Source organism: Barbus barbus, assembly GCF_936440315.1.
Source record: "Barbus barbus genome assembly, chromosome: 5".
NCBI lineage: Eukaryota > Metazoa > Chordata > Actinopteri > Cypriniformes > Cyprinidae > Barbus > Barbus barbus.
In genome coordinates this window covers 18,628,427-18,642,014 of record NC_136733.1, presented here as the reverse complement: position 1 = coordinate 18,642,014, position 13,588 = coordinate 18,628,427, and the positions used below count along the sequence as shown (strand labels likewise).

The window sequence follows — 13,588 nt, the reverse complement described above, 5'->3', positions numbered from 1 at the left end:
TAATTATTACACTTCATAGGGCTTTAAAGACCCCGTTTATAATAAGTAGAAGAATTGAATGGTCAGTTCTTTTACAGGATGTCCCATACTATATGCATACCTCAGATGAAACCATTTCACTGCAGCTTTTTCGAGATATGGGACTTTATTCTATTTAGAGGGCTATGAAGACCCCATTTCTTGTAAGTAGAGGAAATTATTGGTCAGTTCTTATAGAGGATGTCCCATACTACATGCAAGCCTTATACAAAACCATTTGACTGCAGCGTTTTCAAGATATGGGACTTTATTCGAGAGGGGTATAAAGACCCCATTTCTAATAAGTAGAAGAAATTAATGGTCAGTTCTTACAGAGGACATCCCATCCTATATGCACACCTCACATGAAACTATTTTACTGCAGTGTTTTCAAGATATGGGACATTATTTGATTTAGAGGTGTATAAAGACCCCATTTCTAATAAGTTGAAGAAATAAATGATCAGTTATTATACAAGACGTCCCATACTACATGCACACCACACATGAAACCATTTTACTGCGGCATTTTTGAGATATGGGTCTTTATTACACTTTAAAAGGGGTATAAAGACCACATTTCTAACAAGTAGAAGAATTGAATGGTCAGTTCTTATAGAGTATATCCCATACGCACACCTCACACAAAACCATTTTACTGCAGCGTTTTAAAAATATGGGGCTTTATTCGATTTAGAGGGGTATAAAGACCCCCTTTCTAATAAGTAGAAGAAATTAATGGTCAGTTCTTATACGGGACGTCCCATACTATATGCACACCTCATATGAAACCATGTTACTGCAGTGTTTTCGAGATATGGGTAATTATTACACTTCATAGGGCTTTAAAGACCCCATTTCTAATAAGTAGAAGAAATTAATGGTCAGTTCTTAAACGGGACGTCCCATACTACATGCACACCTCATATGAAACCATTTTACTGCAGCGTTTTCGAGATATGGGTATTTATTACACTTCATAGGGCTTTAAAGACCCCATTTCTAATAAGTAGGAAAAATGAATGATCAGTTCTTATACGGGACGTCCCATACTATATGCATACCTCATATGAAACCATTTTACTGCGTTTTCAAGATATGGGACTTTATCCGAGAGGGGTATAAAGACCCCATTTCTAATAAGTACAAGAAATGAATGGTCAGTTCTTATACGGGACGTTCCATACTATATGCACACCTCATATGAAACCATTTCCACTGCTCCGGGTGTGTGTTCACGGTGTGTGTGTGTTCACTGCTGTGTGTGTGCACGTTGGATGGGTTAATGCAGAGCACGAATTCCGAGTATGGGTCACCATACTTGGCTGAATGTCACTTCACACTCACACACTCACACACTTCACTGCAGCGTTTTCAAGATATGGGACTTTATTTGATTTAGAGGTGTATAAAGACTTTATAATAAGTAGAAGAAATTAATGGTCAGTTCTTATACGGGACGTCCCATACTATATGCACACCTCATATGAAACCATTTTACTGCAGTGTTTTCGAGATATGGGTAATTATTACACTTCATAGGGCTTTAAAGACCCCATTTATAATAAGTAGAAGAATTGAATGGTCAGTTCTTTTACAGGATGTCCCATACTATATGCACACCTCAGATGAAACCATTTCACTGCAGCGTTTTCAAGATATGGGACATTATTTGATTTAGAGGTGTATAAAGACTCCATTTCTAATAAATAGAAGAAATAAATGATCAGTTATTATACAAGACGTCCCATACTACATGCACACCTCACATGAAACCATTTTACTGCGGCATTTTTGAGATATGGGTCATTATTACACTTTAAAAGGGGTATAAAGACCACATTTCTAACAAGTAGAAGAAATGAATGATCAGTTCTTACACGGGACGTCCCATACTATATGCATACCTCATATGAAACCATTTTACTGCGTTTTCAAGATATTCAACTTTATTCGAGAGGGGTATAAAGACCCCATTTCTAATAAGTAGAAGAAATGAATGGCCAGTTCTTATATGGGACGTTCAATAATATATGCACACCTCATATGAAACCATTTTACTGCACCGTTTTCGAGATATGGCACATTATTCTATTTAGAGGGCTACGAAGACCCCATTTCTAATAAGTAGAAGAATTGAATGGTCAGTTCTTATAGAGGACGTCCCATACTATATGCACACCTCATATGAAACCATTTTACTGCAGTGTTTTCAAGATATGGGACTTTATTCGAGAGGGGTATAAAGACCCCATTTCTAATAAGTAGAAATAATGAATGGTCAGTTCTTATACAGGATGTCCCATACTGTATGCACACCTCAGATGAAACCATTTTACTGCAGCGTTTTCGAGATATGGCAAATTATTCTATTTAGAGGGGTATAAAGACCCCGTTTCTTGTAAGTAGATTAAATTATTGGTCAGTTCTTATAGAGGACGTCCCATACTACATGCAAACCTTATACGAAACCATTTTACAGCAGCGTTTTCAAGATATGGGACTTTATTCAAGAGGGGTATAAAGACCCCATTTCTAATAAGTAGAATAAATTAATGGTCAGTTATTATACAAGACATCCCATACTACATGCACACCTCACATGAAAACATTTTACTGCAGCGTTTTCAAGATATGGGACATTATTTGATTTAGAGGTGTATAAAGACCCCATTTCTAATAAGTAGAAGAAATGAATGATCAGTTCTTATAAGTGACGTCCCATACTATATGCACACCTCATATGAAACCATTTTACTGCAGTGTTTTCAAGAAATTGCATATTATTAGATTTAGAGGGGTATAAAGACCCCATTTCTATTAAGTAGAAGAAATGAATGGTCAGTTCTTATACGGGACGTCCCATACTACATGCACACTTCATATGAAACCATTTTACTGCAGCGTTTTCAAGATATGGGACATTATTCAACTTAGAGGGGTATAAAGATCCCATTTCTAATAAGTAGAAGAAATTAATGGTCAGTTCTTATACGGGATGTCCCATACTACATGCACACCTCATATGAAACCACATTACTGCAGCGTTTTTGATACATGAACTGACCATTAATTTCTTGTACTTATTAGAAATAGTGTCTTTATAGTCCTCAAAATGTAAAAATGTCCTATATCTCAAAAATGCTGCAGTAAAATGGTTTTATATGATGTGCGCATATAGTATGGGATGTCCATCTATAAGAACTGACCATTCATTTCTTGTACTTATTAGAAATGGTGTCTTTATAACCCTCTAAATCGAATAATGTCCCATATCTTGAAAACATTGCAGTAAATTGGTTTCATATGATGTGCGCATGTAGTATGGGACGTCTTCTATAAGAATTGACCGTTCATTTCTTCTACTTATTAGAAATGGGGTCTTTATACCCCTCTAAATTGAGTAATGTACCATTTATTCAAAACGCTGCAGTAAAATGGTTTCATATGAAGTGTACATGTAGTATGGGATGTCCCATATAATAACTGACCATTCATTTCTTGTACTTATTGGAAATGGTGTCTTTTTACCCCTCTATATCGAATAATGTCCCATATATCGAAAACACTGTAGTAAAAGGGTTTCATGTGGGTGTGCTTATAGTATGGGACGTCCTCTAAGAACTGACCATTCATTTCTTGTACAATCAGGGTGTTAAAATAAACAACAACAACAAAAAAACACTCACCTTTCAGTTCACCAACAACTCAACCAATAGCCACTGCACAATAAGCAAATCCCAGTTGGTCCCTCACTTTTTTTGGGTCCCCTTGAAACATTTCCATTGTGGTCCATGCAGCGCGTTTTTGTGAGGATTTGCAGCGTTTCTTAATTTGCATGTGTTGTGAGGATTTGCAGCTTTCTTAATTTGCATGTGTTGTGAGGATTTGCAGCGTTTCTTAATTTGCATGTGTTGTGAGCATTTGCAGCGCATGTGTTGTCAAAATTATGAAGATGTTTTCTTGATTTGCTAGTGTTTTTATATTTGCATGTGTTTTCTGAAGTTGCAGCGCGTTGAGCTCTCTCGGCCACCGTACCCTGAACAGTTTATGTTGCTGTAGTCGTGACGTATTGTCAAGTATGGTGACCCATACTCGAAATTGGTGCTCTGCGTTTAACCCATCCAAGTGCACACACACAGCAGTGAGTAGTGAACAAATCCACACACACACACACCGTGAACACACACCCGGAGCAGTGGGCAGCCAATGCTGCGGCGCCCGGGGAGCAGTTGTGGGTTCGGTGCCTTGCTCAAGGGCACCTCAGTCGTGGTATTGAGGGTGGAGAGAGCGCTGGAGCGCATTCACTCCCCCCACCTACAATTCCTGCCGGCCGGAGACTCGAACCCGCAACCTTTCGATTACGAGTCCGACTCTCTAACCATTAGGCCATGACTTCCCACCGTATATGGTATCATTGTAATCCTTGGCCATCAAACCATAGGGGTAGACATCACCTTTTCTGTGTTATCATGTTTGGTTCAGGAGATATGACACAAAATACATCATACGGTTGTCACAGATCGGTCAGGCTCACTCACCCAATCACAACGCCCTCCATCACCTGAGTATTAACTACACACACCTGCAAGTCATCAACTCCCTCATCAACCAGCATTTATAAGCACACACCTCACGTCCAATGTTGTTCAGACATAGTGGACTCTCTCCATGATATCCTACCGATACATTGAGATACCAACATTGTTTATTTACCTGTTGTGTCTTTTCCAGAGTTACGTTCTGCTCCTAGCTCTAACGTCCTCTCCAGTCTCCATCGCGTTGTGGATCATCTCCATACTCATCATCCGAGGTGTGTGCTTACTTCCATCTCCGTCCCACGATCTCCTGTGAAACAAGAATCAAGGTTACAAGCTTCAAGTCAAGAAACCCTTCATCACTCAGGACACTCACCTTTCATCTGCACCCGCACCCATTGCTGATAATAAACTCACCTGTTATACCTTTATTCCTTTGTCTGAGGGTCATTCCGTGACAACGGTTATGGCAGAAAGTAAAATGGTCGCCATGGCAACCACGAGGTGTTTTTCGATGGCTCCATTTCTGAAAATGATTAGGGACTATACAAGTGCACCAAATTTCATGCTATTATGAAAAAGTGAACACATCACCTCAAATTTTGTACATATCACCTGGACTAATATATATATATATATATATATATACACACACACAGGTGCTGGTCATAAAATTAGAATATCATGAAAAAGTTGATTTATTTCAGTAATGCCATTCAAAAAGTGAAACTTATATATTAGATTCATTCATTACACACAGACTGATATATTTCAAATGTTTATTTCCTTTAATTTTGACGATTATAACTGACAACTAATGAAAGTCCCAAATTCAGTATCTCAGAAAATTAGAATATTGTGAAAATGTTCAATATTTAAGACACCTGGTGCCACACTCTAATCAGCTAATTAACTCAAAACACCTGCAAAAGCCTTTAAATGGTCTCTCAGTCTAGCTCTGTAGGCTACACAATCATGGGGAAGACTGCTGACTTGACAGTTGTCCAAAAGACGACCATTGACACCTTGCACAAGGAGGGCAAGACACAAAAGGTCATTGCTAAAGAGGCTGGCTGTTCACAGAGCTCTGTGTCCAAGCATATTAATAGAGGAGCGAAGGGAAGGACAAGATGTGGTAGAAAAATGTGTACAAGCAATAAGGATAACCGCACCCTGGAGAGGATTGTGAAAAAAAAACCATTCAAAAATGTGGGGGAGATTCAGTGGACTGCAGCTGGAGTCAGTGCTTCAAGAACCACGACGCACAGACGTATGCAAGACATGGGTTTCAGCTGTCGCATTCCTTGTGTCAAGCCACTCTTGAACAAGAGACAGCGTCAGAAGCGTCTTGACTGGACTGCTGCTGAGTGGTCCAAAGTTATGTTCTCTGATGAAAGTAAATTTTGCATTTCCTTTGGAAATCAAGGTCCCAGAGTCTGGAGGAAGAGCGGAGAGGCACATAATCCACGTTGCTTGAGGTCCAGTGTAAAGTTTCCACAGTCATTGATGGTTTGGGGTGCCATGTCATCTGCTGGTGTTGGTCCATTGTGTTTTCTGAGGTCCAAGGTCAACGCAGCCGTCTACCAGGAAGTTTTAGAGCACTTCATGCTTCCTGCTGCTGACCAACTTTATGGAGATGCAGATTTCATTTTCCAACAGGACTTGGCACCTGCACACACTGCCAAAGCTACCAGTACCTGGTTTAAGGACCATGGTATCCCTGTTCTTGATTGGCCAGCAAACTCGCCTGACCTGAACCCCATAGAAAACCTATGGGGTATTGTGAAGAGGAAGATGCAATACGCCAGACCCAACAATTCAGAAGAGCTGAAGGCCACTATCAGAGCAACATGGGCTCTCATAACACCTGAGCAGTGCCACAGACTGATCAACTCCATGCCATGCCGCATTGCTGCAGTAATCCAAGCCAAAGGAGCCCCAACTAAATATTGAGTGCTGTACATGTTCATACTTTTCATGTTCATACTTTTCAGTTGGCCAACATCTCTAAAAATCTTTTTTTTTTTGCATTGGTCTTAATTGATATTCTAATTTTCTGAGATACTGAATTTGGGACTTTCATTAGTTGTCAGTTATAATCATCAAAATTAAAGGAAATAAACATTTGAAATATATCAGTATGTGTGTAATGAATGAATCTAATATACAAGTTTCACTTTTTGAATGGTATTACTGAAATAAATAAACTTTTTCATGATATTCTAATTTTATGACCAGCACCTGTATATATTTCTGTCTTTTGTCTGAAAGTGGATAAATTAGTTCCTTGCCTGTTTTATGTTTCCTTACATTAATAATTTCAATGTATTTATTTGTCATATTCCTAGAATATTGTTAATATGCTGTATTATGGTTATTTTCCATGATAAACAATCAGGCATTATTTTAGTATGATATGAGCATGAAAAATTAAATATAAAGCAACATGCCTTCAAAACCAATTTTAAAATGGAATGTAGGCCTATTCAAACTCTATGCTCACTTCAGAAAATATTATCCCATAATAAAAAAGACTATGAGAACATCTCATATTTTTGTTATTCTTATTAGTTAAATTTTTCTTCTAATGATTGATAGATAGAATGAGTGAATGAATCTATACTTATTAATTACTTATGTTTAATTCTATGCACCAAATCCATAATTGCGTTGGATGAAGAAAAACTATTGAAAATTATTTTATTAGTTTTTATTTATTTTGCTGTTCAGGAATCATACATATGCATTGCGCCACTAACTAACAGTGTAGGATCCATTTTTGAATCTCAGGATGGTCTGTTTGGGATTGTGTGTGTGAAAAAGACATCTTCGTTGTCTAAACTAATTATTGATTTTGTTCACAAGCTTTAACAAATATACAAATGGTAACATTAATTTTTGTTATTTGCCTAATCAACTAATCAACAATAGACTATAGTGTGATCATATTTAATAAATAGTAAATTAAATGGTTAAAATATGATGCTTCTAGCAACAAGAAGGACTATGATAGCTCTTAAACTTCCAGGTCATGCTTTTATGCAAGCAATTATTTTTAATATTTTTGTTACATTCACTGATTACATTCACTTTTTTTGTTACATTCTCTCTCTCTATGTATCTCTCTGTATTTAAAATAGATTAATGGTTGCATTCCATATGTTTATACTGCACTATAACTTTGCTTACTACTCTTCGGCAATAACAGGCCAGACCTGCCACATACAGCTGTGCCTGTGTGTTCTTTATGAACTATTTTTCTGTGGGTTTTCCGTTTTCTCCCTTTCACACTGATCCAATGTCTTCTTTCCGACCTCAATTCAATACATCACAAGTGATACCACAATGAGTTCTCAGATCAGCAGTAAGCAAAGCATCTCACCAAAACCTGTGTAGTAAGTGCCAGGCTATGTGTCACCGTTTACATTTCCCACAGCGGAAGGCTTAAACAAGGCCCAGTTCATCCAGAAAGACTGCAGGTTATGTCAACAAAGCCGCAAACTCTGCTTGGCTCATCTGTTGAATGTACAACCCGAATTCCAGAAACTTGTTTAAACTGATAAATTGTTTAAACTGATAAATTTGTTTAAACTGTTTAAACTGATAAATTTGACAATTTTATGCAGAAAATTAGCTCATTTCAAATTTGATGCCTGCTACAGGTCTCAAAATAGTTGGCATGGGGGCATGTTTACCATGGTGTAGCATCTCCTCTTCTTTTCAAAACAGTTTGAAGATGTTTGGTCATCGAGGTTATGAGTCTCTGAAGTTTTGATGTTGGACTTTGGTCCCATTTTTGCCTGATATAGGTTTCCAGCTGCTGAAGAATTCGTGGTCGTCTTTGACGTATTTTTCATTTAATGATGCGCCAAATGTTCTCTATAGGTGAAAGATCTGGGCTGCTTTTCCCAAAAGCATTGTAAGCTTAAGTACATCATAGACTCATTGAAACCAATGGAGCTACGATCAACTTAAGCTTACCATGCTTTTGGGAAACGCAGCCCTGGACTGCAGGCAGGCCAATTCAGCACCCGGACTCTTCTACTACGAAGCCATGCTGTTGTAATAGCTGCAGTATGTGGTTTTGCATTGTCCTTCCCTGAAATAGACAAGGCCTGCCCTGAAATAGACATCGTCTGGAGGGGAGCATATTTTGCTCTAAAACCTTTTTCTACCTTTCCATTCATAGTGCCTTCCAAAACATGCAAGCTGCCCATACCGTATGCACTTATGCACCCCCATACCATCATAGATTCTGGCTTTTGAACTGAACGCTGATAACATGCTGGAAGGTCTCCCTCCTCTTTAACCCGGAGGACACGGGATCCGTGATTTCCAACAAGAATGTAAAATTTGGACTCGCCTGACCATAAAACACTTTTCCACTTTGAAACAGTCCATTTTAAACAGTCCATTCATTCTTCGGCCTTGTCCCTTACACACAGAGATTTCTCCAGTTTTTTCTTAATCTTTTGATGATGTTATGCACTGTAGATGATGAGATTTGCAAAGCCTTTGCAATTTGACGTTGAGAAACGTTGTTTTTAAAGTATTCCACAATCTTTTTAAGCACTCTTTCACAGATTGGAGAGCCTTTGCCCATATTTACTTCTGAGAGACTCTGCCTCTCTAAGATATCCCTTTTATAGCTAATCATGTTACAGACCTGATGTCACTTAACTTAATTAGTTGGGTTCTCCCAGTTGAATCTTTTCAAAATGTATTGCTTTTTCAGCCCTTTGTTGCCCCCGTGCCAACTTTTTTTGGGACCTGTAGCAGGCATCAAATTTGAAACAAGCTCATTTAGTGGATAAAAGTTTCAAATTTTTCAGTTTAAACATTTGTTATGTTCTCTATGTTCTATTGTGAATAAAATATTGGCTCATGTGATTTGAAAGTCTTCAAATTCAAATTTAAAAAACGTCCCAACATTTCTGGAATTCGGGTTGTATATGCACTCATCTTACCAGCCAACATACACTTGTTCACATCCTCTCTTCACTCTCTGAGGCAGAAGTCTCCAAACTCATCCTTTCTAATCATACTACTACTTGTCCGCTTGATCATATTCTATCTCATCTCCTTCAAGCCATTTTTCCAGCAGATGTACAAGCACTCATTCACATCATTACATCCCTTCACACTGGTGTTTTTCCCTCCGCATTTAGAAAGGCTCGTATAACCCCACTACTTAAGAAACCCACCCTTAACCCATCCCTTTTAGAGAACTACAGACCAGTTTCCCTTCTTCCTTTCATTGCATAAACACTTGAACGAGCTGTGTTCAACCAAGTATCTGCCTTTCTCACACAGTACAACCTCCTCGACAGCAACCAGTCTGGTTTCAGAAGTGGACATTCAACCGAAACTGCCTTGCTCTCAGTTGTTGAAGCCCTAAGACTGGCATCAATTGGCATTCAATACTTATATTGCTGGATCTGTCCACTGCTTTTGACACGGTTAACCACCAGATCATCCTGTCAACCCTATTGGCAAAGGGCATCTCAGGAACTGCACTCCAGTGGTTTGAGTCTTACCTCTCAGATAGGTCCTTCAAGGTATCTTGGAGAAGTGAGGTATCTAAGTCACAACATCTAACTACTGGGGTGCCTCAGGGCTCAGTTCTTGGACCACTTCTCTTCTCTGTCTAAATGGCATCACTAGGCTATGTCATTCAGAAACATGGCTTTTCATATCACTGCTATGCTGATGACACTCAACTCTACCTCTCATTCCATCCTGATGATCCAACGATAGCTGCTCGCATCTCAGCTTGTCTAACCGACATTGCTTGCTGGATGAAAGACCATCACCTTCAACTCAACCTTGCAAAGACAGAACTGCGTGTGGTTCCATCAAACCCATCGTTTCATCACAATTTCACCATCCAGTTAGGCACATCAACCATAACTCCTTAAAAACAGCTAGAAACCTTGGAGTTATGATTGATGTTCAGCTGACTTTCTCAGACCACATTACTAAAACTGCCCGGCTTTACTCAGCATCAAGAAAATGAGACCCTTTCTTTCGGAACATGCTTCACAACTCTTGTTCAAGCTCTTGTTATGTCCAGGCTGGACTATTGCTATGCTCTCTTGGCAGGTCTTCCAGCTAGTTCTGTCAAACCTTTACAATTAATCCAGAATGCGGCAGCAAGATTAATTTTTAATGAGCTGAAAAGAATGCACGTCACACCTCTGTTTATCAATTTGCACTGACTACCAATAGCTGCTCGCATAAAATTGAAGGCATTAATGTTGCCTACAAAATCACCACTGGCTCTGCGCTCCTTTACCTAAATTCATTACTTCAGACTTATGTGCGCTCTAGAAGCTTGCATTCTGCAAGTGAACGTCACTTTATTGTCTCATCCCAAAGAGGCAAAAAATCACTTTCACAGACTTTTACATTAAATTTTCCCTCCATGGCCTGCCCAACTCAATCCGAGCAGCTTCAAGAATCGGCTGAAAACACATCTCTTCCATCTTTATTTGGCCCTCTAACTCTAGGACTAACTATTCTAATTATTATTCTAAAAACAACAACAACAAAAACAAAAACATTTCTAATCTTTTTGTATTCTATCTATTTGTTTTCTTTCATTATACAATTAACAAAAGCAAAAAAGGCCTCTTATAAAAGCTTGCTCTATTATTTTTCTATTCTATCTGTTTTCTTTTTATTTATTATATAATTATAATGCTACATGTACTGCCTTAAGCTAACGGAGTCTTGTTATAGCACTTGCATATCATTGCTCTTATGTTGATGAATAAGGCTTTGGATAAAACCGTCTGCTAAATGACTAATTGTAAATGTAAAAGGTTGATTTCAGACTAAAAGTGAGATCAGACTTAGCGCTGTTCTGTGAATTTACGCGGGCAAAATCCAGTAATTTCAACAGGAATACATGTGATTAAGAATTTTGCTTGGTTTTAAAGTTACTTCTGAGTTAGCTGTGCTTCATACAACTTTACTATCATAGATATGTTTATACATATTATCACTATTTATCACTAAAAGTGAGAGAGAATAGTTAAAAAACTGTTTAATACAGTTGAGAATTCTTCACAAACATCATCCAGCCAATTAAACTGTTCTGTGAATTCTTGCAAACAGATATATCTCCTCCTGTCGTTTTTGTCATTTCAACTCCATAGCTGTGTTTGTCTCAGTACTGAAGCCCTTTTTCTGTGATACTGTGATTGTCATTTATGCTAAACACCTCTCTCTCTCTTCCAAAGGCAGTCTCATAATAGAGCTCGACTCTGAATGGAGCCCTTATTCCCAAGAACGAAAGACACAAGAAAGTTAAAAAAGACTCAATCAGACTTGTGAAAAATGTGGTTTAGGCAATGATTTAAAGTGAACTGAGCTTCAAACATTGAGGAAGTAGGCTCATGGATGCTAAGTGGAGAAGAGGGAATAAAGTACGCTTTTAGTTCACCAGACTGAACGAGCCTTTCGGAGGAATGCTGTCCGCTACTTGGATTTGTTCACAGAACAATAGCCATTCAAGCATTCAGAGCTGCTAAATTGAAATGTTTTCTCCTAGAGTATGACTACACAGTGCGGTCTGAGCAGGATCATTACTTAGATTACATCATGGTCTAACCCCCCCCCCCCCCCAAAATAAAACCTTAGCATTGGGGTTAACAATGAAAGCTAACAAATGTTTGAGCATGACATGGTCATTTTTATTAATAATATTTGCAATTCAATCACTCACAGTGGCCCCAAAAAGTATTTGGACTCGTAAGACACATCTAAATGTGCATCTAAAATGCCTGGATGCTTTTAAATTAGATGCAAAATAACAAACCTAGTAGCATATACTAACAAATTATGCAAGAGCTGTTGTCAGGACTAATTTAACTTTTCTGAGTCATTTTTGCAACAGACATTTTAATATGAAAACTTACTGAAAATGTACTCCCTCTGGCTAGCTAAGATGTGTATGAGTTCGTTTCTTCATCAGAACAGATTTGGAGAATTTTAGAGTTACGTCACTTTCTAATGGATCCTCTGAAGTGAATGGATGCCGTCAGAATGAGAGTCCAAACAGCTGATAAAAACATCACAATAATCTAAGTAATTCACATAACTCCAGTCCATCAACTGATATCTTGTGAAAAGCTGTGTGTTTTTAAAAAACAGATCCATCATTAAGACATTTTTTACTTCAAACCATTGCTAAAATATGAGACTTCTATCCATAATAATTTTGATGTGGGATGACAACAAAGGATGGACATTTTCACTCCAGGAAGCGTTATTCTGGCATAAATTACTTATCACTTTTAAAGCATTTTATATTCAAAAAGTCTAATATTCTGTTATCAATAATAATCAATAATGTAACAATATTTTTAGCTGTCCACAAAAAAATTGGTGTAGGATTTACTTTTAATTAAAGGAAGTGACGTGTGGCCAAGTATGGTGACCCATACTCAGAATTTGTGTTCTGCATTTAACCCATCCAAGGTTAAATGCAAGCTTAAGCCATTTATGCTGCGGCACCTGGCGGTTCGGAGCCTTAATCAAGGGTCTCACCTCAGTCGTGGTATTGAGGGTGGAGAGCGAGCACTGGACATTTACTCCCCCCACCTACAATCCCTGCCAGACCTGAGACTTGAACCCACAACCTTTGGGTTACAAGTCCGACTCTCTATCCATTAGGCCACGACTGCCCCAAGAAATGCAAGTAACATTCATTTAAACATGAAATTTCAGAGTACAAATGCTGAAATAGTATTTTCTTGTATAACCTACAATCCCTTACAGTGTTTTACAGTGCATATAAATTTTGGTTTCTTTGTTTGTTACGAGGATAACAGAGAGTCTTTTTGCAAATGAATGCTACATGATTTTTAACTATGTTTTAACTTTTTTCTCCCACCAATTTCAGGACCTTGTTAAGTTAAATAGCTATTTAAGTGGTTAATTAAACAGTAAGAAGTCGTCTGTTGTCCATCTTGGATGTTTGTTCAGCGAGCTGGGCACTGCATATGTAAAGCGTGTTGTGAGGGAAG

The 13,588-nt window shown here is 38.2% G+C and overlaps 1 protein-coding gene across 2 annotated transcripts in view; it reads right to left on the bottom strand.

The window, feature by feature from the left end:
- The window catches only part of LOC306870239 (mucosa-associated lymphoid tissue lymphoma translocation protein 1-like), a 1,002,100-nt gene that overhangs the window by 808,042 nt on the left and 180,470 nt on the right, over positions 1-13,588 (bottom strand). The gene's annotated exons all lie outside the window — the stretch shown is intronic.